We start from the raw sequence: 26,270 nt of genomic DNA, 5'->3' as shown, positions 1-26,270 counted from the left end.
TTCCCATCTTTTCTGCCATTCTTGTGAAAGGCTATTGAGCTTGATTTTTTTTAAATAAGACCTGCGGCACACTTACTGCGTTTTCCAGTCTACGGGAGTCACTGACTGCAGATTTCGCAACAAGTCCGTCGCTTCGTTACCAGTAATATCCACATGAGCTGGAACGCGGATCAAGTTAGGTCTGTTACTTGGTGAGATCCTTAGAAGAATTTTCTGTATAACTTGCACCAAAGGACTCCTTCTCTTATGCCCTCGAATGGACTCCAAACTTGAGGCAGAGTCGCTATATATATTGACCTTTGTTCCTAATTGATTTTTTGCCAAATTGATAGCTGCTTTTAATGCAAGAAGCTCCGCCTGAAAGACGGTATTTTTGTCTTCCAGTGGTCTTTCCCAAGTTTTAACCATTTCTCCTTCTTGGAGTACACAGTAGGGGCAGCCTGTGCCCCCCGCGTTATTTAATACTGTGCAATATTCTGCATAACTTTCCGAAATGAAGATTAAATAATACTAGAAAGTACTTTACTGATTTTTGTATTAGATCGAATTGCGAGGCAGTGACTAATACACATTAAAAGTATATTTAAGTGCATTAATATTAAGAGTAAAACTGTAATATAACTTTTTTATACTGTGTCAATAGAGTGATATATTTTTATTACGTTTTTATTGGGAATTACAAAATATCTATTTACATATTCTAATCATAAAAAATATATATTTTTAGTCACTGTGTATTACAAGTCTTCTTCGAATTTCTTCTTCTCTCTAATAGCAGCTGAATCAATTCTAAATTTAACATTACACGCAGATGTGCTTCTCCATTTTAAATTTGTTTTTTAATTGCTGTATAATCAAAATAATTTCAACATTGAAAATTAACAATCTAAATATTAAATCATTCTGGTTCATAATCCTTAATTACAAATGCAGTTCAGAATGTGATATTATTTTGGTTGCATTCTAATAATTTTCTAGTAAATTTAATGTATATAATACTTATGCTGCCGAAAAAAACATTGCACTTAAGATCACTGTGAATTGTGTAAACACAAATCTGAAACACTTCCATGCGCAGACTACTTATCCATATTACATTTGCTCTTCAAACAACCTCGTATGTTTCATCTTACCATATGGAATGCACCGGCCACTGAAATGCACCGGTAATTCAAAATCACAGAATACAAAACCATGTCATACCGCCGCCAGGAATTTAATTATAACGGTCGCTTCATCTTCATCTCTCCACAGCTCTGACATGGGGACATGGAAAGGGTCCGAAGCGAACGATTGACTTTCCAACTAGGATGGACGCTTCGCCAACCGATGACGAGCAAACAGCCTTTCTGTTCTCCTCCTTTCATCTTTATACCCTCCCCTGACTTCTTGGTGAATATCCTTGGTTGATTACCAGGGAAATGGTAATTAGAAGTCTTGGAAATTATCTTCGAAACTATGTCAAATGCAGGCAGATTCTGTTTAATAGTACGGTTTAATGCGAAAGTAAATTAATACGGGAACTTTGCAAGATATCTTATTTCTTCATAATTTTTTAATTACTTTGAAAAACCTAATCGTGAAGCCTATATATATATATATATATATATATATATATATGTAATAATAAAATTCCATAGTCAAGAATACACTTAAATTTCTAACTGTATATTCTTTTCATTTTTAATGGCGACGTTCTCTTATTTGAAAGTACGTGAAATTAAATCTACAGCCCCGTAGTCAAGTTGTTTTTCCCGCCTTTTTTACACGTACAGTTATAGAATGTTCTGGAAATATTTAAAGCGAACTGGATTGGCTGACGTCATTTATTGGAAGCTCCACCTTTCCAAAGGCTATAAAAGGAATCGCAAAAGATTATCGGGGGCTTTTTCTTAAATGTCACGATGCAGTAAACTTCATAAAAAAGTTATTAGTAATTCTTTTTATTTACTCCAGATATCTGATTTTGCAACTGCTATTTCTCCTGAATAATAATAAACGGATCCTGTTTTTTTTTTTTTTTTTTTTTTTTTTTTAAAACTTATTGTCTGATAGTTTAAGCTACGACTAAAGCTGGTACATCACACACACACACACACACATATATATATATATATATATATATATATTTGTAACTGACGAATTTGCAACAAGGCTTTTATGTAAAAGTTACAGGGAGTTTGTTTTAGGTTACTATTATCTGTTTGAATAGAAACTATAAAATATTCTCTGCAGTTATTCAATAATTTTCGGTGTCACAATTTTCTCAATGCTTTTAACTTAAAGGAACATTAAAAATTATCAGAAGGTTTTTAATGCAACTCTGTTTACAATTATTATAACTGTAGCGCGTGATATTTTAACTGTGTTACTTACATTGTATACGTTTAAAATCTAAAAATATTTGTCAATGTTCTTTAGAGTTAAGTTCTTTCCGTACTTTGTTCATTTAGAAGTTAATCTTTCTGGGCAAATTTTTCACCCCTAGAAAATATCCGTGCATGTTTTAACAGTATTAAAAACTGCTTAGACTTTTCCTTTAAATGTTTTGTGTTTTCTTTTAAAATTCTGAATGCTTCAGTTATATTTCTTCTACAGTCAGTGCTAAAAGGTAATTATTAATACTGAACGAAAAAAGTGAGAAGTGTGCAAAGATATTTCTGTCTAAGTTTAACAGAAATATAATTAATAAGTTAAGCTTTTTTAAATAAATCCCTTCTTTCACGGCTGTGAAAGACTTGAAAGGAAAATTTTATAAGTTACAGATTTTAATGATTCGAGTTTTATGATTATTAATTTTTATTCAGGCAAACCTTCAGAATTTTGTTTTCTCAGTATATCTTGCGAAATTGTATGGATCACCATATATGAAATGCTAATCTACATACTTCAGCATATGTGAGTTCACAATTGTTTTTTATTGAATAAAACGTATTATGACATTAATTATTTACTCATGTTGTGGTTTTTATATATGCTAGTCTAGCATTAAAAATTTATGATTACCTGGTATTGATGCTGACACCTGCTGTTTAATGGAATTTTCAAATACTGAGGGTCGAATGTATTCGTAACATGTTTTCTTTATACTTGGATAAAGATTACGTCTTGCGATATATCATTCTAAAAAGAAAATTTTATTTCACTAATTGAAATGCTTCATATCCTGGTGAAAAATTTCAAAGATTCTTTTATATTTGTTTCATTTTTTATTTAGTCACTACAGCTGATTTACAATAATTAAACTATTTTTTTTTTTCAGAAGTAAATATGAAAAAAAAAGGTCAATAAATTCCAAATCGTTTCGCGGCGATAAAAGTGCTTTGAAATAGTTTCATTCATATTTGAATGTTGCGACGAAAATGCTGGCAGAAAAATCATTAAAAAGTATATTCTGTATGAATCTTTAAACGTATATACACTCACGTTTATACGTAATTCTGTAGACTTATATACAATGATGTAAGAATGTCGAGTGCGTAGCTACTGAGATGTTGATCCATAATGAAGAGCTAACTTGGCAGCTGAGGCAGATTAAAAATTCTGTTTTATTTCCACTGACGTTTGCGACTGCAAATTCTTGGCACATTCATTAATTGTGCCTGTTCCGGGACAAATACATTTTTTACATTGTTTTATGGAAGAAGAGAAAGCAGCAAGCAGAAGACTTTGCGGCAACAGAAGGTAGAAGTAACGGACATTGTGTTCAGGATCAAATCTTAATTCAGAATGAGTTGGTTTCGGTTTCAATGCATTTGATTAGATAATTAATAATGCCATAAAATTGTTAGTGACTGTTTGAGCTTTACTTCCATTTACGTCACCAGCGTTTCGTGAAATCATATGGTGCGGCTTACTCTCTAAATGAAACGCAGTTCAGAAAAATACATTTATATTTTTAGAATAGAGAGGGAAAATACCCAAATTAAAATTACTGCTAATTTAAATAATAATTTATATTTACATATTTTTATATTACGTGTATACATATATAACATGACAGAAAATCACCATGTATCGCATATATATAGTAAAATTTTGGACTGCGATTAATTTGGTTTGCAAGTGTTTTGCAAGCTAAGCAAAACATTTTTGAATAAATTATCATGAAAAACACTTGAAGTCTTGCAATATGAGCAGTACATATAAGCTTTGCCTGCCAATCTTCATTTCATCTCAAGTAATCTGAAGGTTCTTCTCTCTGAGTGATTTTGATTTAGTCTGACTGAGTTCTTGGTTATGAATTCGAGATGAGTTTTCGCGAACGAGAACTGCCACCTGTCAATGAAGGAAGACCATGGCACTGGAGATGAATTAAGAAGACATTTTAGAGCTAGTGATAAAATTTGATCAAAAACTGACCACTGACGAACTGTTGAATTTGCAGTCCAACAACAGCAAGAATTTGTTCAAGATGGACGGAGAAAAAGACGGAGTTGTATAGTATATGAGAAAAAGTGCACGAATTTACAGAAAATCTACACCCATATAAGGTTGCAGTAGTGGGAGCGATAAATATATTTAACCACTGTACCGTATATTTCTGGGAAATCATCAAAAGGTGGCAGAAGCAGCTGTCATTGGAGAGATTCTTTGTAAACGTTGAATAGAAAGAAAAGGATTCCAATGAGCTAAAAAGTAACAACGTGTTTCTTAGTTAGCCGCAATTATTTTCAAAGATAAAATTCAATTTATTTATTTATCTATCTATATTTCATATTTTTTAATAATTAGTTTTGGATGATAAGTTTTGGAATGTGAAACAAATCTTTTGAATTTTCATTATTTCTTATGGAGAAATTTTCTTCAGTAGACGGGAGGTGTGGATTACAGCAAATTTTCGGTTATAAGCTATTTTCTCTTGCCTTTTCGCGTGCCTTCGTGATGTAATTGGAAGCATACTCGACGCTTATTTGAGAAGTCCGGGATTCGAGTCCCGGCGAGGGCACTGCATAATTTTTCATGTCTCCTGCTTCAAGAAAGCCTAATTACTCTACAGTGGCATTCGAACTAAAAGGCGGTGGACGAAATTCGTCACCACTAGGATTTTTGGAGATTAGGTCCCCTAAAACTAGTCGCCTTCTAAAATGAGGAGCATAAAAGGCATTTTTTCCTTCCTTCCTCTTTGCCCTTATGATGTAATTGGAAGCACACTCGACGCAGAATGTTCGGAGCATAGTGAAAGCATATTAGATAGCCCAGGGTTCGAGTCCCGGCGGGGGCATTGCATATTTTCACATCATCTGCTTCAAAAAATAAATAAATAAATAAATAAAATAAACGACTCTGCAAATCATACTCGTAAGCCAAAGAACTGCTCTGCGTTTGGTGACATGAATACTTAAAACTCAGATTTTCATTCCATTAATATAAATAAGTTTAGGTAACATAGGGGAATGAAAAGATAATGTAAGGGATTTAATAAATGTAGGTATACAGAAAAAATAAATTATAAACATTTAAAAGCATAAATGAAAGGAACTTTAAATATAAGTTATGTTTCCAGAAATTTGATTATAACTATGAAGCAAAGAAAATGCACAAAAATGTAGAAAACAACAAATCATAAAGCAGCAAGGAATTTTACTGCTTTATTCTCACGCGGCTTATATAAATATTTCTTTAAGGAATTTATCAAAAGCCAAAGTAGCAATAGCAGCTTAAAAAAGCGCTAAGCCAGGAAAACATTCCGAAAAAAATGAAGTAATCTATTTATGGCGTTTATTTAAGTATTATTAAATGAAATGTAGGGATATTTTTTGTTAAATTTAAAGTCGAACACTTATTTTATAGAGATACCTAAATACCCAGTTAGGCTGTTACGACTTATTTTAACGTGGCAGTTTTTAAGAATTCTGAGAATTAGTAATGAATAATTTATAAACATTTCTTTCAAGTTAACTGCTCTTGCTTAGTTATAATGTGGATAAATAATCCTTAAATAGTATTTTGAAATAATCAACGTTTTCGTGTTATCCGGAAATAAGATGCAGAAGTCTGCCTCCCTCTGTTACTATTTCGGTGATTTACTGTTTCTTAGAAGCTACCAAAAATGTAACAAAAATAAGAAAAGAGAACTGATTCAATAAAAGTTAGAATAAGGAATGAAGCGACAGAACTGTTTCCTTTGAAAAAGAGAAGAAGCCTGAATAGGGAGGGAATGAAAAAAAAAAGAACAAAAATTAGTTTTCAACATCATTCTTTAAGTAAACGCATTAGGCCTAGCTTTGCTTTCCTTCATTAGGAAGTGTGTCTTCCGGTGCGATGGGAAGGATGCGGCGGCATCAGGGAAGAAAAGGAGAAAATCGTGGCTAGAAAAGGAGAAAAACTGTTAAAAAAGTGTAAAAGGAGAAATGACAGCAGAAGCGTGGTGGAGAATTTAAAAAAATGGCGAATGTTGCAGTTGAGGCATATTACCTCCATGGCTTTCCATTCATACTTTTGCGTCCTTAATTTTGATTTCAAAATGGCTCCTATGGCGACAATGAGTTTTTATGGGTCCAGATCTCTCGATACGATTCCTTTTCCTTTCTGCTACCGAAGAAAATAAAAGAAAAAGTAAAGGAATAAAAATAAAGGTAGATTTTTCCTGCCACAGCAGCTTAACGATTCGGATCAAAATGACTTAAAAGGTAACAATTTTTTTTTTTTTTTTATTCTTTGCGTCTTTTATTTTCATTTCATTCATAAAGATACTTTTAAGGGTTCTTTTTTAGCAGATGTATACTTTTAGAGTTGTCATCTTGTCTCGGACTTTTCTCTTTATGAGCTAAAGTAACTTTTCTTTAACGAGTTTTTCCCTAACTAGTTTGAGACTACAGAGAAGTATAGTTGAAAGTAGTTTTCTTTAGAAATTTCTTTAATCATTACCGAAAGTGCAATCCAAATTACCGTATTTTTAAGGTTTAATTAGGTATGTGATATCTTAGAATTCTGAGGCTATATTATATTTTATGCAAGTGAATGCGAAAATGATAGGAGTCATTTATTTCATAGCTATTGTTTCTATATTTCATGTTTATTTTTTGTCGCGCTATTATTTCTGTGCGTCACGTTCATATTTTATGTTACTCTTACATTTATAGTTCATGTTATATTTACATCTATATTTTATGCTATATTTACGTTTATAGTCAAATTAATAATGCAGTCTACTTTAAAATCGTATTTTGTTATTTTAGTTTTGATTACAGACAAATGCTTTTTGTGCCCTCATAAAGTGTAACTTTGAACGTTGCAGCAAACTCTTTCATATCAAGCTTTTCGCTAAGACGACCATTTTTAAAATTGATTTCTGTTCTTAAGAACATTAATAAACATCGCCTGTAAATTGATCATTTTTATATAAGATCGTCTAGAACTGTGGCTGTCCGTTTTAAATAGCCTCAATCTACTACCATACTTTGTAAAAAAAAAATTAGGAATTTTTTAAAAACTATCCTGGAAAGGAAATTTCAAATACAGCAATCTCGAGGAAGCCAGAATAAACGTCTCTTATGCATATTTGGTTTCTTTGTATAATCATATTATAAATTTATTATAAAAGAAATTTATATATGTATTAGCTGCATATATTATAACTATAAAAGAAAGAAATACCAAAAAAACAGTTATAAATTGTTAAACTGAAATTATTTTTCCAGCCCAGACACATGAACGCACATTTTTGCATTTCACAGATTGTCCCGAAAAACGTACACACAGATTGAATTTCAGATAGCCTTGTCTAACATACTATCCTGCGACATCTACAGAAGCAGTGTCCCTATGTATATCAACACAGAGCAAGTTAACAGGCTTTTCGATTCAGCTTGGGTATACTTTTATTTGGGACACCCTGTATATATATATATATATATATATATATTTCCTAGACAGTATTGATTAATTGATTATATTATCTCCTAAGTTTAATTAAAGTAGAATTATTTTAAAAGTGTGCATCCATACTGGTAAGTTATATTTTGAAAGATGTTTTGAAGTAATTTGAAAGCAAAATGTTAATAATGTTTTAACGGGGACTGGAGTTAAATCATCACGAAGAATAATATTACAATTGTAAGAGTAAAAATTAAACATGTAATTATTGTCATTGATCGGAAATTAGTTGACTTTTCAAGGGGAACAAACCAACTCCCGTTCAATGATCAATAATTGATAAATATATATATATAAAAGTAGTAATTAGTAAATCAGAAAATATTTTGGGACCTAACGTACCAATTTTGATTTAGTTGTATAGTTTTTCTTGTTTAATATAGTAGGTTTTTTTTCGCGAACAATTTGTTGCTTAACATGTAATCTCTGGAATTAGATTATTCAAATGTTCTTTACGGCTTTTTTACCTCTCCTTTTATTATTATTCTATATATATGACATCATAAGAATGATTGTGAATTTGGCGGGGGCGTAATAGATGCGTAGCGAAGAAATACGGCAAGGCAGACGTGGTCAGATTTAAGATGATTTTATTATTGAGGGAAAAAGTCGGGATTCTCAAGATTTGGTTCACATACGAGCATCTTATACGACTTACATTTTTTTAGCTCAGCACATATTCCTAGAACAAAGAAGGTAGCCGCAAAGCGTCTGGCCAGGAGGAAAGCTTAAGCAAACGTGTGGCAGCAATTCAGAAGGAAGAAGGGGCGGAGTCATAAAGTTTTAGTTCGACTTAAAGAAGTTTTGATTTACAATTCAGTGATTGGTCAAGAGGTATCTGCATTAAGCGTTGCGTAGGGTCGCATGATTGATTTGAATGCCTCAGTTTAGACTTATAGCGCTATTTTTAAGATAGAGAGAGGAAGTCCCCAAATTAAATTTTAAAAAGTCTTATGTGTACACCACATGACTTCCTTGTATGGAATATTAAATTATACGCAATTTCCCCACATTTTATTTAAACATATTGTATTAGCAGTTAACGAATTTTGAATTAAATCTACTTCGTCGATAGCGCTTACACTACTATAGACTAAATGCACTCTTTTAAGGTTCACTATATTTATTTACCATAGCGACACTTCGGCGCTACGTTCACTTAACAGCATTAACATTCATTTTAAAACTCAGAGTGGACAAAAATTATATCATCTGAAGAATTACCATAAGTTCTATTTAAATACTGTAATAAATCTCAAGCGATATATAAAAGAAATTAAACAAATAAAAAAAAAACTTTTTCGCAGACGATTCAACGTCGCTTACCTAATGCGCATGTCCTACTAATTAATTCAGTTCTCACTTCGCGGCAAGGCAAAAATACATAAAATTCAAAATATTTTCATTAAAATTTTGCAGCTATAGAAAAACATAATGCACCAAATGCAGTTAAAAAATTTAAAAAAAAAAAAAAAACAAATTTTACAATTTCTATATAAGAATAAGCTAATAACTTATATGTTAATTCCATAATGAATTAAGCATAATTTAAATAGCAATAATAAAAGAAGACGTTACTTTGTAATTGGGAAGCTTAGTTTCTTTAGATTGCAACAAATCCACTATTCTGGTAAGTTTTAAATGTAAGCAAACATGGACGGCATACTAATCAGAAATTAGGCTTAGCTCGGAAGATAAGAAAAACATAATTCAATCATTTTTAAAGCAAAAAATGCACAATTTACAAATATATAAGAATAAAGTAACTAAGATCACTAAGCCGAGTAACAGATGGCATATAAATATACATATATATTTTTGGTGCAGCCGATTACCACCAAAATACGAGGTGCACATTTAACATGTTATAGCAGTCCTATATACAAAATTTCAACGTTCTGAGATTACTCGTTTTTGAGTTATGTGAGATACGTACATGCGTACGTACGCACAGACGCCACGAAAAATTCTCTTTAGAATTCAATTTAAATCAGTTTTATAATTTTTTTGGGGGAAAAGAGTCTTTTATTCTGTCCTTACGTACACGTGTCACGCAAAAACATCGTTAAATTGCATTCGATAGGGGTGAAAATAGATATATTCGTTGAAATATAATGGCTGAATCTTTTCGCGATTATTATACTTCCTTTTTACTTCTTACAAGGAAGTAACAAAAATGTTACAGCCAATTAAAATTAGAAGTTTGCTTTCATATTTTTTTATCTTACATATGTATGCATGTGTGTGTGTATGCAACATATTAATTGATTTTCGTTTTTTTAATCGTAAAAAATCTGATGTGTACACCACTGACTTAATCGTCCGGAATGTTAAATTATACGCATTTTTCTTGCATTTCATTTAACCTTATTGGATTGAATTAAATCTACTTCGCCGATAGCGCATAAACCACAATAGAATAAAAGAATAAATACATTCTTTAAAATTCACGCTATTTGTTTACCATAGCGACACTCTGGCGCTAGGTTCACTTAACAGCGTTACATTTCCTTCATATTATAAATCAGAATGCACAAAATTTATATTATTTGAAGAATTATCTAATCGTTGCCACATATTCTATTCATATACTATAATAAATCTAGAACGATGTATAAAATAAATTAAGCAAACAAAACAAAATAGAAACAGTTTTTCACAGACGATTGAGTATTTCTCATTCAATTAATTCAGTTTTCACTTCGCGACAAGACAAAAATACATAAAAACTCAAAATATCTATATTAAAAATTACGAAGTAAACCTTAAACACTTATTTCCTCGAATAAAATTCCAGAATGGATTAAGCATGATTTAATTCGCAATAATAAAAGAAGGCGTTATCCTGTTTGTTGCGAAGCTATGTTTCTCTAGATTAGCAACAATTCCACTACCCCTCTGTTTCAAATGTAAACAAGCAATGGCCGCAATCAAAAGAATTATTAGGCTCAGCGGCACTTTAAAATTGTTGATAATTCTAAAATTATTGCCTACAGATTTACTAAAGGCATAAAAACCTTAACCGGAAGATAAGAACAACATAATTCAATCATTTTTAAAGGAAAAAATGTACAATTTTCAAACATATAAGAGTAAAAAACTGAGATCACTGAGCCGGGTAACAGATTGGATATATATATAAATATATTTATATACGTTTGGTGCGGCCGGTTGCAACCAAAATACGAGGTGCACATCTACATGTTATAGCAGTCCTATATACAAAATTTCAACGTTCTGAGGGAACTCGTTTTTGAGTTATGCGAGATATGCACGTACGTACGTACATACGTTCGTACAGACGCCACGAAAAATTCTCTTCAGAATTCATTTTAAATCAGTTTTATATTTTTTTGGAGGAAAAGAGTCTTTTATTCTGCCCTTACGTACAGATATCACGCAGAAACATCGTTAAATTGCATTCGAAAGCGGTCAAAATGGATATTTTTGTTGAAATATGCTGCTTGAAACTTTTCGCGATTACAATACTTCGTTTTTACTTCATACAAGGAAGTAAAAACCTACTGATCTTATCAGAATGCAAAATAATGAATATCGAAGATAAATAGTTTAGTCTCAAATTCAATAATTAAAAAAAAAAGTTTAAAATTTTTTCCTCTGCTTACTTCAGTGATTTAACTCTGCAGTATAAAACGCGGACTAAATTTTCAGGAATCTAACCTGGAAATAATATTTATAGTGTATAACAATTTATTAAATTGTATTTAACCTCTAATTACTTTCCAAACATTAGTGATAAATTTCAGTAGCATAAATATATAAACAGAGAATATTTCCCATGACATTTTCCATGACATGGGGACAAAATCGCAAACTGTTTTTGGTCATATCTAGCGAAACCTTTTCTTGAAAACTTATTTTCATTTTGATGTAAAATGTATAGTACATTTTACACCAAAAAAAAGTGTTTTCTTTGTGTTTTACTTGAAAGTAATAGTACTAATATTGTTATAGAAACGATTGTGATTTTTATATTTATATAGGAAAAGGAAATTTCTTTTGCTAATTATGCTAAGAAATGTTTTTCCACGTAATGTCCTTGAAACCGGTAATTCTTGTAGTTATCTTTTATCTTGTAATATATTATTAAACGAAGCAACGACTTATATATAACTCAAATTTTAAAAGGACTAACTCATACATGATGACTTTTCTTATTTTTTTTCCTCTTTCGTCCTCAAAAGTTGCAGTTAGAAACAAGAGCAAACATGGGAGTTGAACATCAATGCTCGGATTAAACAAGATTTCCGATTAGTTCGTGGTCATCAGTATAAATGATTCTCAGTCGTTTTTCCGGTCATTCCAACAGCCGAATAGGAGGACGAGAATTTTCTTGTTACTGTCTTCTCTCTGTTCCGAGCCAAAACTTTTTTATTTTCTTGTTATTATATATTTTTTGGTGTAAGTCCACTACGAATTGTTCTTGCCGGATCGAGGTACAGACTTTGCTTTTACTTTTGCTGAGCTTGCTGTGGGTCCTTGGATTAAAGACTTATGTGGTTTGCTTTCGATCTGTCTGGCTGTCTGCTCTACTGATGATAAATGATGTCACGCGACATCTGCAACAGAACACCGATATCTTCAAGAAGATAGCGAGGTCTTTTAATAGCGCTATTAACGAAGCCACTTCGATTACTTCAGTTAATCCGTTGCAATTGGTAAGAAGTAAAAAAAAGTAATGGGAGAAATGAAACAACTAAGTATGTTATACTTAAGGATTTTCATCAATGAAAAGTCAGTATTTTATCTATAACACATAGATTTATTATAAAAATATATCTGACGCTAATATTCGAAAAGAATAGCCTAATTTGCACTGACATATTTAAGAATTTAACTTGATTGATTACTTTGATTATAATATCTAGAGCATTAAAGTCTTGCCCTGTTAGGTAGCATAAACTAACGATCTGTAAAAAGACTTCATGAAGAATTATCCTCAGGTCTTAACAGAAAAGTCAAAAGAAGGGTCTAAAGGACCCTGTATTTAATTACATATAGTTGAACAGATGGCCCCACTTGGGTTTACATAAAACCAACACTTTTGGCTTAACTCAAACAGGTAATTTTGAACATAAAATAAAATGCAGTTAAATTAGCCTAACAGCTCACAGGATACATTAATTCGCAGGAAGGCTCTGACTCATAGAAGCCAGCGGAAACAAACCCAATAGCTAGAAGCACTCAACGTCACAGAATCAAATCGCTAGTAATTCAAAGTAACAATGTGGCTTTCTTGCAACCATAACAAACTCTAAAATCACCTTCGAAAACTTTCGCTTAAAGAACACTTCTTTCTGCCTCAGTTTGTATACACGCTTGCTATCTCATTAGCATTCTGGCAGGAAAGCGTGGATGAAAAAGTGACTGAAAGTAAAGTTGCCTGAATTAAAAATAAATTTGTTGATCAAACTAAATAAGTCTTCACAAAGTAACCAAAAGCAAACTTTCTTTTGAATTCTCCCGCCTTTTAGCATTCCTTCGTGGTTTAATGGTCAACACAGTCTGCGCGTATTTTGAGAGGTCCGAGGTTGAAGTCCCAGTGAGGGGATTCAGTTAAAAAAAAAAAAAAAAAAAAAATGATGTGTCTACAGTGGCGCTCGAACTAAAAGGTGGTGGATGAAAATCCTCCACCACCAGGTTTTGGCGATTGGGGCTCCTAATCCCCAGTCGCCGTTTAAAAGGGGAAGTATATAAAGTATTTCTCCTGAGTTCTTAACATACCTTCGTTTTGTAGTGCTCAGCACACTTGGCGCATATTCAAGAGGTCCGAGGTTTGAGTCCCGGTGAGGTTATTGCTCATTTTTCATGTCTCCTGCTTCGAAATAACCTAATGTCTCTACAGTGTAAGATGGTTATTATATCAACAGTAACATTTATTTAGTTATGCCCTGTAAACTGCATTCCGTGCTAAAGAAAATTTTTTATTTAGCATCCATAACAATTCACGCATCTGAGACAATTATTTTTCGACGCTTAGGTCATGAAATGTAATGTTCTGGTAATGCAGTTTCTTGCAAGAAAATTCTTTTAAGCTGAGAGAAAGCTTATATCAACTATATGCAGATCAAATATATGATATTGCAGAATAATTGCAGATCAACTACATGGCATTGTAGATATCATTGCAGATCAACTGTGTGACGGAAAGTCTAAATTTTCCTTGTGAAAATTTGATCATTCATGAAATTAATTATCCTCTTTAACTCTTTCGTATTGATGGAGGTCCAAATCTGTTCCCTTCAAACATTTGAAATGAACGTATATACGAACTTTTGTTGGAAAGTTTCTCCTTTCGCTATGCCAAGCACAATTTTATAGCGCTAACAATAACATTTTTATGTGAAACGATTACTTCTCTCTTGGAGATCGTTTCTGCGGTTTCTCCCATTGTGTGTAGTTTCCTCTTAGACTGGCTTGTAGTTGGGAGTACCAATAGCTATACGCTGACGCTAAACAAAGAAGAGGGAAGATGCCTTCAAATAAGAGACTACTTTTAATCGCTTTAAAAGAATGACTGGCATGTCATTTAACAATTGCGGAAACCAATGAGCCGTGCTGTAACGCGATGGGAAAAAACACCAAGTATAAAATGTACGCATGCATTCTAGCACGGGAGTTTCTTTTGACCTCACTGCGAAAGAGTTAATATCCTCTCAAAGGTTAGTTTCGGTAACTCAGTAACCTACTTTAAGTTTTATATATTGTAGGAAATTTTTGATTTTATTCCTGTAAGTTGAAGCTGTTTGTATCGTATGCATTTTTGTACTTCAACGCAACCTACATCCTTCAGTGAGATAGAAACGCTGTATGCTATTTCAGCAGGTGATCTGTCCCACCTGGGGTGCTAATTCCAAATTCTCAATCAGCAAGTTGATAGCAACAGATTTCGAACTGATGAGGATAGGATATCAAAGTAGTTGCTTTGAGAGGTTATTCATTGTACAAAATATCGTATGCTAGAAATGAGTTTTAAAACGTTCTTGAAGCATTCGTTAATGCTGAATGCTTATGATAATTTGTCACAATATAAGGTGTCCGTCATAGAAATTGTTAATTGCGAATAAATAAAATTTGATCTTGAAATAATAAACATTATGCGTTTACGAGTTTACTAGTACGTCTGCAACTATGTTTACTAGTACGTTACAAAATGAAAGTTTTATATCGTTATGGGATCATATGGATGTAATATTTTGTTTTGATATATCTTTAGTTTGTATGAATGTATTAAGTTTATTTCTGAGCAGTTTGCTCTGTTAATTATCGGGAAATATGAACCACGTATTTCTTACAAAAATTTAAGGATTAAAGTGCATTAGGAGTATGAGCGATAGCTGTTCAAATTATAATAGAAGTATCGATTTAAACCACAGATTCAGCTTAAATAATTTGATACAGTATTTTATATTTCGGCTAATACTTGCTTGAGAATGATCCAATACGAGTTTTCACTTTCTTGGTGATGATATTGTAATTAAACGAAAACTGAAATGTATACCTCTGGCCCTCTGCTTGAGGAAACTTTGAACAACTGATCAAAACGTTGCTTGATTTAAGAAAATCAATTGTAGTTTTATTTTCCTTCTAAAAAAAACTAAAAACAGAAGATTGCTGCACCTCGCCTGCCCCAAAACATCTGGAAATTTATATTTATCACTAATGAACATATGAAATCAGAACACAAATATGCTTATATGAGTGCTCTGTTGTTGCTAATCCTCACTTGTCTGAGTTATAACTTAGACAAGGCTGTAATTCGCAGAAATAACAGCTTGGGCTGTAATTCGCTGAAATAAAGCCCACGAAAAGTCCAAGCCCACGAAATTCCTTGTGGCAAGGAGCGAAGGTTACGCCTGTCGTTCGCAGCAGACTTGAGTATTTTACAGGTGACGGTGCGATTTAGCTCGATTCCGCCTCCAATTTTGATGAAGAACATGAGTGTTCTTTGACAGGATAATTAATAAGTGTGCTTACATGTGTTTCCTTTGAAAATAAATTTAATTTAAACATTTAGATTATTATTTTATTAAGATGGTTGCGAAATGCATCATATGAAACAATAAATTCCCGTATTCTTGACGTTTTTATATTATGAATGTGTATCAGGAACATTTAAGAAACATGCGTGTATTTTTCTTGCAACATACCATACTAACTTGTATAATTCTTCCAACATTTAAATTTTTTTTTAACATTCTATCGCATGAAAATTGAGAATCACGGGTCTATGTAATTTTTGAAATGAAGGATACGAAAAGAACTTATATGAGAAGTTAAAAGAGATTGTGAAGAGATTTATGACTAATTACTGTTAGTTTTTCTCTTCAGTATTATTGTTTTTATTCTCCCATTCTTTATTAAAACCCTTGCTAGGAATGTGGGTAAAAATAAACTTCCTTCTTTAATAATATAATTAAAATGTGGAGATTCTTACAACCTGTATGACCTGTAGCAGTAAGTTTTAAAATGAGCTTAAACGGAAACATGAGAAAATTATGAACTGTAACTTCAGTACGTTGAGTGTACTTTAGTAAATAGTATAAAGTGGATTTCAGAGTAACTTAAGCTAAAAATGCACATTCCCAGGTAGTATAGATATGTTTTTATAATACAGTCTTTTTCATTACTTCATGCGACAAATAAACCGATATTTCATTCCTTTCCATTTATTTTATTATGCTAAAGAATGCGAAGCTCATCTGCCCAACGGAAGGATGCCTTCATGAAGGATTTTATAAGAGAAGATGGCTCGTATGCACTTTGCACATGAGGAAAACCAAGAAAATGCCCTGGTGGGATTCGAACCCCGATCGAATTACCAGTGTTTAGAGACATTACTGCTCGGCCGCTGGGGAGGGGCCCTATATGATAGAAGTTTGAACAGGAATTATGATTCTTGAAATGTATGCTCGAAGGTTACCTAATCATGATAGTTCAGGATCTCGTTGATTTTATTGTGAAACCTGCTTCTAAAATTAAATGACATTTGACCCTTTTTATAATGTATTTATGTAATAATATTTTACAAGGAGAAGACAATTTTTCCTTTCAGCAGATAGCTATCGTGTAATAATTTGGCATATTTGATAAAGGAATCAAATACATGTTATAATATTTTAATATCTTCCTCTAAAATCAGGCTGAGAATATTTCGATGAATTTTGCTTCCGAAGCTAACTCACCGTCTTCAGATGGTAGCTGAAGTCTTTTACGAAGTAGAATTTCTTTTTCTGGCACAGTTGCAGAAGAGACCTCAGTCATGCAGTCTTCCTTCTGTCTAACTTGCCTCCGTCTTGCTTTTGATTTGCTAAGTTATTCACAACAAGCAACATTTATGATTTAGCGCCAAAATGCTACGCCTTTAAACTGTTTCTGGAGGAAAATGTTTCTAGATAACGTTACGTGGTCTAACTTGATTCTTTGGTCTCATGGAAAATTTGGAAAATTTAGAATTTCAAATCCTAAGAAAGAAAGAAAAAGATAATATTAAAACCGACACGAATTGGAAGCATACCCGTAAACACGTTATTATATTTTATCGAAATTCAGCGTGTATAGTAGTAATACTTTTATATCTGTTATGTACATAACAGATGCATTTAACGTGTTTGGCCTTTCTTCCATCTTGCCATCTAGATGCTATTTGGTGCTTTTAAATTGAACATAATCCAGCATACCTGACTTTGCTCCGTACTCGAAATGACCATATGATCATATATATAATCATATATGATCATTTATAAGCATGGCAAAGCATGCACAGATGAACATATTATATCCGCGGTTTAAAAGTATTAAATATCTATTGTGAATAATGAAATACTACTTAAATTGTCTTTTTTGACTAATAAATCGTTTAGTATTAAAGTAATAAATCGCTAGAAGTTATAGAATTAATAAGTCACATAATAATTTGAAAATGTATACCATAAATTGTTTATACAGAAGCATTTTGTTCTCGTTAATGAATGAAAATATATAATTTTTCGAAGCAATAGGATGAAAAATATTTTAAATGAATAGTAGTAACTTAGATGGCCCTGGCGCTGTATGGAGGAAGAACTGAGATCCCATATTTACACAAAGCACAAGGAACAATACTTTCTACAACAAGAATTTATTTTACTTAGTTGATGCAATCGGTTGAGAATGAAATTAAGCACCTGACAAGGCGTGTCATAGTATGTGTGGCACTGGTCCTGTCCATACAGTTTCTTAAAATTAATATACACATTTTTTCTTTCTTTTGAGGTTTTATATTTTCTTTGTAAGTTATAATCAAAATGTAAATAATGATGGATTTAAAGCCGCATTCGACTTGTAAACTGAATCAATATGAGAAGAAAAGTAACTAGTTTTTTGCGTGTGAACCTTTACGAGGCGTAAAAGGAAGTCCCATGACGAACATGAAACGTTAGTTTTACACGTCACACAAAACAGCCAGAGATGTATCACGTTATGCATTTAAGTAAACATTTTGGGGTATCCGATTTTCTTTTACAGCCATGTCTATTTCTTTTGTACACAATAATATGTTTTTTCTTGTACATCTTTTATGAACGTCACGCTATTTTGATAGTGTCACGCAGTTGGTTTTAGAACTACTTATCCAAGGACAAGTATTCAGCAGTAAAGCTGAAACACATATTGCGATTCATCCGCTCTCACTTTTATTATAAAAGTTTCCATAAATATTAAGAATAATTTAGAAAAAAAACTGCATTGTTATAATAACGCTTCATTAGGGCTCGGCATTTTAAAAACGGGCTCTGATAAAGTTGGTCTTGATTTCAAAAAACTAAGTCAGTAATGAGTTTTATGTTTATTAGTTTTAATTTTTTCCCTATTGGGAATTTAGCTGAACTCTCTGTGAATCAAATTTAATACCCTTGCAAACTAGAAACTTACTATAAATCTGTAAAATCATTAGTTTTCTTTGAAGCAGGAGACCGAAAAAATGTGCGGTATCCTTGTAGAGTCATTAGGTTAATTGGAAGCAGAAAAGATGAAAAATATGCAACCGCCTTCGCCGAGAATCGAACCACGGACTTCTGGAATACCGGCCCAGCGCGCTACCGTTACACCACGAAGGCACGCTAGAGAAGTGGGAGTAATACCTTATACCCTCACCGGGACTCGAACCCTGGACCTCTCGAATGCACATCGAGTATGCTTCCAATTACACCACGAAGTGTTGAGGAAATGAGGGTGAAAATACCGTATGTAACACCCCCCCCCGTTTTAGAGGACAACTAAAGATTAGGGTACCGTATCGCCAAAGCACAGTGGTGACGAATTATCGTCCACCGCTTTTTAGTTCGGCTCCACTTGTAGAGTCATTGGGGTTTGACTTCTTTATGCGGGATACGTGAAAAATATGCTGTATCTTCACTGGTGCTTGAACCCTCGAATCTCAAATGCGCATCTTCGTGGTGTAACTGGAAACACACTCGACGCGTATTCAAGAGGTCCAAGGTTCACGAATGACTCTGCAAATCTTCACTGTTCTTTTTTTAGGGGGAAGGGGGCAAGAATCGTTATTTGGTATGATGGAAGTTTACAAGCATTTAATGTACTTTCAACAAAATTTATTCCATGGCCTTTCATTACGAACATATGCGTACCTCTTTAAATGGTTTCATATTATTAAAGCTTTGCATTACGAGGAAAAGAATTCCGGTGCAAAGCTGTCAGGGCGTCCTGTAATTCTAATCAAGAGAATATCTTTCTTTTGGGTGTTCCGAAATTTCGTGTTTTGGAATCAAATTTCCAAATAACGAAAAGGTAATAATAAGGAGAAATTTTCGGAGAACTGCGGCTGATAACGATTTCTCTACACACTGAATATTTTTAAGGACCGTAGTTATCTACAGACTTTGTAATCCGTAAAAAACAATGAAGTAGTCCTTTGCGAAGGACCAATTTGGCATTATGACATGGCTCAGCGCTGGATTATTTTGGATTGAAACAATTCTGGGAATGGTATTCGTGAGTGTTATGGCGTATCATCCTGTACCATCCAATGTGATCATCTTACCCAACAGAATCTTTCGACACATTTTGCATGCACTAACTCCTTGTAAATAAGATAATCACTAATATTCAGTCCTTACCCAAAAATTTAGATTTATTTTGCTTTTTTTTTTCTTTTCCGTCATCTCAGAAATTTGCAGCTTATCATGTAAACATTCACATCTTAAAGGCACAAAACATCTATTATTCTACCCCCTCTCCCCCCAGCGGAGGGTTTATCCTTCAGATTATAATTGATTTTGCTTCGTTTGCCCAAAAGCCAAGATTGCTCTCAAAGATGCTCTCGGCTTAAATTTTTCCTAAATTTTATATGTAAAATAGTCTACGTAACAACGTAGCATAAATAGCAGTATTCTGTATAGTTTTATTATGTACTTTTATACTTATTACTAAATTCAATAAACATGAGCAATATTCTAAAATCCTAATTTATTTGAAAATCACCAACCTATTTGAAGCGTTTTGACGACTTCACAAAATAGTTTACGATAATACAATGCTTGTTTAACTTATTTGTTATAAATTTGAAAATTCTACTGTAATGAACGGTTTGAAAATATCAAAGACGTTTCAAAATGTCCATCACTTGTACAGCCAAGACTTTATTTATTTACTTATTTTGTCAATAATGCTCACTGAATTCTTCAAAGTTGTAATTCTCAATGCCTGGCAGGAGGTATTTTCAAGAACCGTAAAAAGTAGATAAACCGAGAAATTTTCTTCTGCAGCATTTTTATCATCCAGAAAAATTCATTTAAGTTCAATGGTTCAAAGATTCTATAATCTTATTTAAAGTGATGTCCGTTAAACAAGTGGATACTCATGCAACCAAGCTATTTTTTCTTACGATAGAATATTTATTAAGTTGTATGTGATTGCCAACTGTTTATTACAAAATAGGCTTTAATTTAGTTGATTTGATTTAACTGCAGGTTAATTTTAACTTTTAAACATATTAAGTACCTATTTTAATATGTTTAAAAGGTAAGTGATAACTAAGGTAATCGATGGCATTAGACCGGCTATATATACCGCAAAACGTTGCGACTAATAACATTTTCAATATAGTTTATTTATTTTCACTGAAAATATCGCAGCAAAGACATCGCAAACGGAAACAAATGAACGTAATTAAAAATGAATTTCTTTGTGTTAAAACATCGAACATTTACAAATACTGAAGGCTTAAAAGAGCGATAATAAAACTTCTCAGTTTCAAAACGATGCTGCAAAAAGGAAAGCGGCTATAAAGCAATCCAGAAGCTTGTGTTTAAAACATGTAGTTTGTTTAAGAAAATACGTTATAGGGTTTTACTTGATCTGAAAGTGTTAAACCCATCAGGCGTGAAGCTAAGTATCGCTATGTCTAAAGTAACTACAAGCCTTGAAGATGATTTAATAAACTTTTTTTATTAAACCGAAATTAGAACATAAATGTATTTACTTGTGCTAATAAAATCAACCACGGCTTGTTGTGAAGTTCAGCATGAATGACATAGCTCCATAAGTTAATAGAACTTGTGCTTGAAACAGTAGGTGCAACTGTGGCCGGTTTAATACCTCTTTATTTTCAGTTAACATATTCTTGATAAATACAACTAATTGAACGTCCGTTCTTGAACAATCACATTTGTGCAATTTTATATCTTTATATCATTCTGATATATCTGTCAGGAAACATGATATAAGGAGGATAAGTAGCGACATGTTAACAAAGCAGCAAACGAGATAAGAATACACTGCTCACTATACGAAAGTTAGATTAAGAATAGCGCAGTTACGGTTTTACTTTATAGGTTAGCTAAAGTTTTGGTTCGAGAATTTTAATATCATTATTATTGGACGAAACGTTATATAAGTAGTTATAAAATTCATACATCATAAGTTAGTTATTAAAAGAATAATGATATGACAAAAATTAATTTTTGAAATGACGCAATTCAGAGAGGTTAATTGTAAGCTTGTTACTGTTTTTAGGTTTGGACTCATGAATAAGAGACTTTATATTAAAAGTTAGGATTTTATTATAAACAGTTTTCAAATTGTTGCCACCATATATTATCACCCTGTATTATATTTTAAGAAATTAAATAATGAAGAATCTGCATAAATTTATGCATGTTTCTCGGATTGTGATAAAACAACGGTCCTAGAGCCATCAGATTTGTAATAACGTACGTCTCCATCCGAATATAGGCATCTGGAAGCCCAAAGTTGGAATTTATTTTAATATCTATTTCATATTTTGTAAAGCATTTATGAGTTTTGATTAAGAAGCTCAACGATTTCAAAGCAAGCAATGGCAACACTATACGAAAAAAAAAAAAAAAAAAAAAAACATTTTTATCTCCAGAGCCGAGACTGTGTATTCGAAATTCTAAAGGTATGATGTTTTTAAATTATTTGTGATACTGTTGTTGAATTGAATGTTATGGTTTAAATACGAAGAACATGATATTTAATAAATAAAGGTAACACACAAAATGTTAAAGAAAAGCTCCTTTGGGTGTAATATAAATTCTAAAAATGTTTTCAGATTTTTTTAGCCGAAGGGCTGTTAATTTTGTTTTGGCATTTTGCGTTGAAAACTTTAAATATCGGTTCACTTTTTAAATTGTTGCCACCAAGAAATCAAATAATGAATAATCCTGCATAAATGTATATATGTTTCTTGCATTGTGATAAAAGCAAAGGTACCTAGAGCCATCAAACTTTGAATAACGTTCGTTTCCACCCGAATATGGACATCTGAAAGCCCTAATTTGGAATTTGTTTTATTATCTATTTCATATTTTGCGAAACGAATTTTTGGTTAACAAACTCAACGATTTAAAAGCGAGCAATGGCAACATTCTACTGGGAAAAAACCTTTTTATCTCCAGCCCGCGAGACTGTGTATAAGAAATTCTAAAGATATGCTCATTTTAAAGTTATTTTGCGGTATTGCTATTGGACTGAATTGTATGGTTTAAGTGCGAAGAACACGATATTTAGTAAATAAAGGTAACACATAAAGCGTTAAAAAAGTCCCTTTGGGCGTAATATATTTTTAATTATTATTATTTTATTTTATTTTATTTTATTTTTATTTTACATATTCTTTACTTTTCATATATGCATATGAACAGAGAAACAGAAAGCTTTGTCCTCAAAGTCTCAATGTTTAATGGGTACTGGAAAGCTTTGTTGTGATGCCGTTTGAAAGTCTGAAATTTTTTGAAATACAATTATATAAATGAGATTTTATAGCAGATAATTTCGTGACATGACATTTTCGAACTATCTCATAAGCGGATCAGAAATCATTCGTCCGTGGCGTAAGGGTAACTGGTGAGTCTTATTTATATTTGAAACATTTTAATTCGTGTTTTAAAGCAGAAATAATGTTGAATAATTATATTACTTTACAGTTGCTATCCGAAAATGTTTCCTGATGCGGCATTTTGTAGTAAATAAAAATAACTGAGAAAACATTTTAGCCTCTTACTGGCGATTATAGTGACATTTGAAATCGTTTTCCTTTAAAAGTACACGCCTGTAACGTATTTAATAAGACGTCATCATTCGGCTTGCTATCTATGAAATTTATTTTGAAAGAATAGTATGAGCTCGTTCTTGTGAAAACAAGTTCTCCCATGTTACCTTTCAAAAATTGTAACACTGATTACAGACACTTTTTAAATATTCACTGTATTTATCGTGTTTCATCAATTGATTGTATCGTGTTTCATCAATTGATTTTAATTTACTACTTATTTTACTATTTAAATTAATTCTTTAATAAATATTTTATAAAAATATCTGGCAAAACGCAACTTAGTAGCATTCGCAAGAAATAATATTGCATGAACTTATGTCTGAAGCATAAAAAATAGAAAAGTTTCATCCCGAAAGAGCATTTCAAAATAAAATTTTCAGTCATTTTTCATCATAAAGTAGAGTTGATATCGAAATTGGACGAAACCCAAGTATGAGAAAAGATGCCATTAATACATATCTGTCCACCTGTCGTCTTTGGTATACAAGCAATATAAAACACTGCTGCGTTACACATTGCTTGTCACACCTGCAAACATAACGCATTCAAGTCTTGAAAAGAAAGCTTAAGTCACCATACAAACGCGATAGGCATCACGTTCTATCCTTTCCAGTCTAGCGCTTTCACCTTTTGCTTACAGTAGAGTGATATATTGCAATCTATATTTTTGCTTCAGCACGTGATGAGCTTTTAGGATTAAACCAAAGTGCTGAAGTCGGCATTTCGGCTTAGTCGAATATTTATTGTGTGTGGCTAAGATTATTCTTTTTCTTTCTCAATGTCTCTTTTTTCCTACAGAAAGGTTGGATCACGGAAAAGCTCTTATTTAGTGTTATTTTTTAGAAGGAAGATGCCAATTTCGGATATAGTGCTATTTGACATATTTTTCCTCATTTTTATCTTATGATAGCATGTAAAGAAAAAAAAATGTTACTTCTGAAAGTCGTTCCTCTTCCTGGAGTTTTTAAAACTTTTCTGCTTTGCCATTGTGCACACATTATTAATCTCAGTAAGAGCCTGGATTAATTTCATCGAATCGTTTGTGAATCATCGGGCCATTTAATTTATTGACTTAGATATATCACACAAACTTTTCAATTAAATGTAGTGTTGTAATAAAAGCTAAAAATTATAATTCAACAACATATTTATCTAAGTTTAAATATTATGAGGTGTAATAGCGCGTTTACGGATTTCTGTTGGCACTTAGCCGGCCGGTTAACTATGATTAGTTCTAAATCGCTGATCATCTAAAATGGATTTTATATACTCAACGTTAAGTACATTACCTTTTTTTTCTGGATCGGTTTGTTTTTTTAATATTAAATCTAAATAGATGTCTTAAAGCAATAATTGGCATGGTAATTTCTTTCGCCCATTGCTTTGAAAGTCTGAACAAGCAGCATGCAGGCAGTGTAATTAATGACCAACAAATTTCTTTGGGTATAGTGGCCTATTGGATTTTACATAGCACGAAATATAAAAGATTGAGCTCTTCGGGATTCGACATATTTGCCAGATGAATAACCTAAATGTCACGAGGACGCGGACGGAAAAATGTGACAATTCCTTACATTCTGCCTCCTTAAACATCCACTAGATTTGTGATAGGCAACCTACTCGACTAAATTTCGATGATGGCATATTATCATGAGCCAAACGTTTCACTGAACTCCGTTTAAAAGACTTACGAAGTCAACTGTATCGCAGCCATAATTTCCGATTTCGCATTTTCCAATTTCCAATTAAACGTATTGATCATTACAACACGACAGTGTACGCCGAAAGGGATGCTGCAATTCCTTGCAAAATTCAGTGACTTCTTGACTGAGTAGATTAAATTATTATTAAAGGAAAATTTAGTTGTTCTTTCTATGGTTTTAAAAAATTTTCATGCTTTAAAAAAAAAAAAAATATCAGACACATGACGTGATAAATTTTTCAACAGAAAATCTTATGGAGATTCAGGCAGAGCTGGATTAATTATTAAGAAATATAGGCAGGTGCCTAGGGCATTAAGGAAAGGGGGCACCAAAAATTAGTCCTTAGGTATTCAGTAATGGGGACACTCGAAATTTCATATTGCTGGTTTTACCATGGAAGACATGAGGCAGCTAAATCAAACTAGAGACAGGAAAAAAAAAAAAAAACTCGCTTAAACATATGTTAAGCGCACCAAGAACTTTTAAATGTTAGCGGCCTCTAAGAGTTTTAAGCCGGCTCTAGATTCAAAGAAAACTTTTAATCAGAATGGACTTATTGTTTTATATGAGGCTTTTCTAAAATGGCTGTCTACTGAACGCTCATAATTTATTTACACAGCCGCATTCAATGGTGAAGGTCACATAATTTCTAAACAGGCATTTACGTTTAAAAGTAAAATTTAGGCCCATCTGCATCTTAATTCGGAAACCTTTTGTAAACCATCGCATCTGCTTGTAAAGCTGAAAGGGTTTTTACTACCTCTGAAACTCTACGTTATTCTAAAACAAGCCTATCTATTTCTGAACTCAAATTTTATATTAAAAAAAGGCGCGTCTGCTGCTGCAAATCAAAATTTTTGTAAACAAGCATATCTATCTTTAAAGCAAAAATTTAGGAACATCTGCCTCTGAAACTCAACATTTTAAGTAAATTGACGGTTCTACATGTAAAGCTCAAAATATTATCGTATGCAGTAATTTTTCTAAAATTCTTCAGTCATCGGTGCGTTATGAAATTTAAATTTTGAGAGTAAAAAAAACTTCTTTTGGCAGGCGTTTTAAAAGAAAACCTTTTAAGAAAAATATGAATATTT

This window comes from Stegodyphus dumicola, chromosome 6 (genome assembly GCF_044657685.1).
Source record: "Stegodyphus dumicola isolate Sdum_Otavi_A_Nest chromosome 6, ASM4465768v1".
NCBI classification, from domain to species: domain Eukaryota; kingdom Metazoa; phylum Arthropoda; class Arachnida; order Araneae; family Eresidae; genus Stegodyphus; species Stegodyphus dumicola.
The sequence above is the reverse complement of the archived record's forward strand: the minus strand, read 5'-3'. Positions refer to the sequence as shown.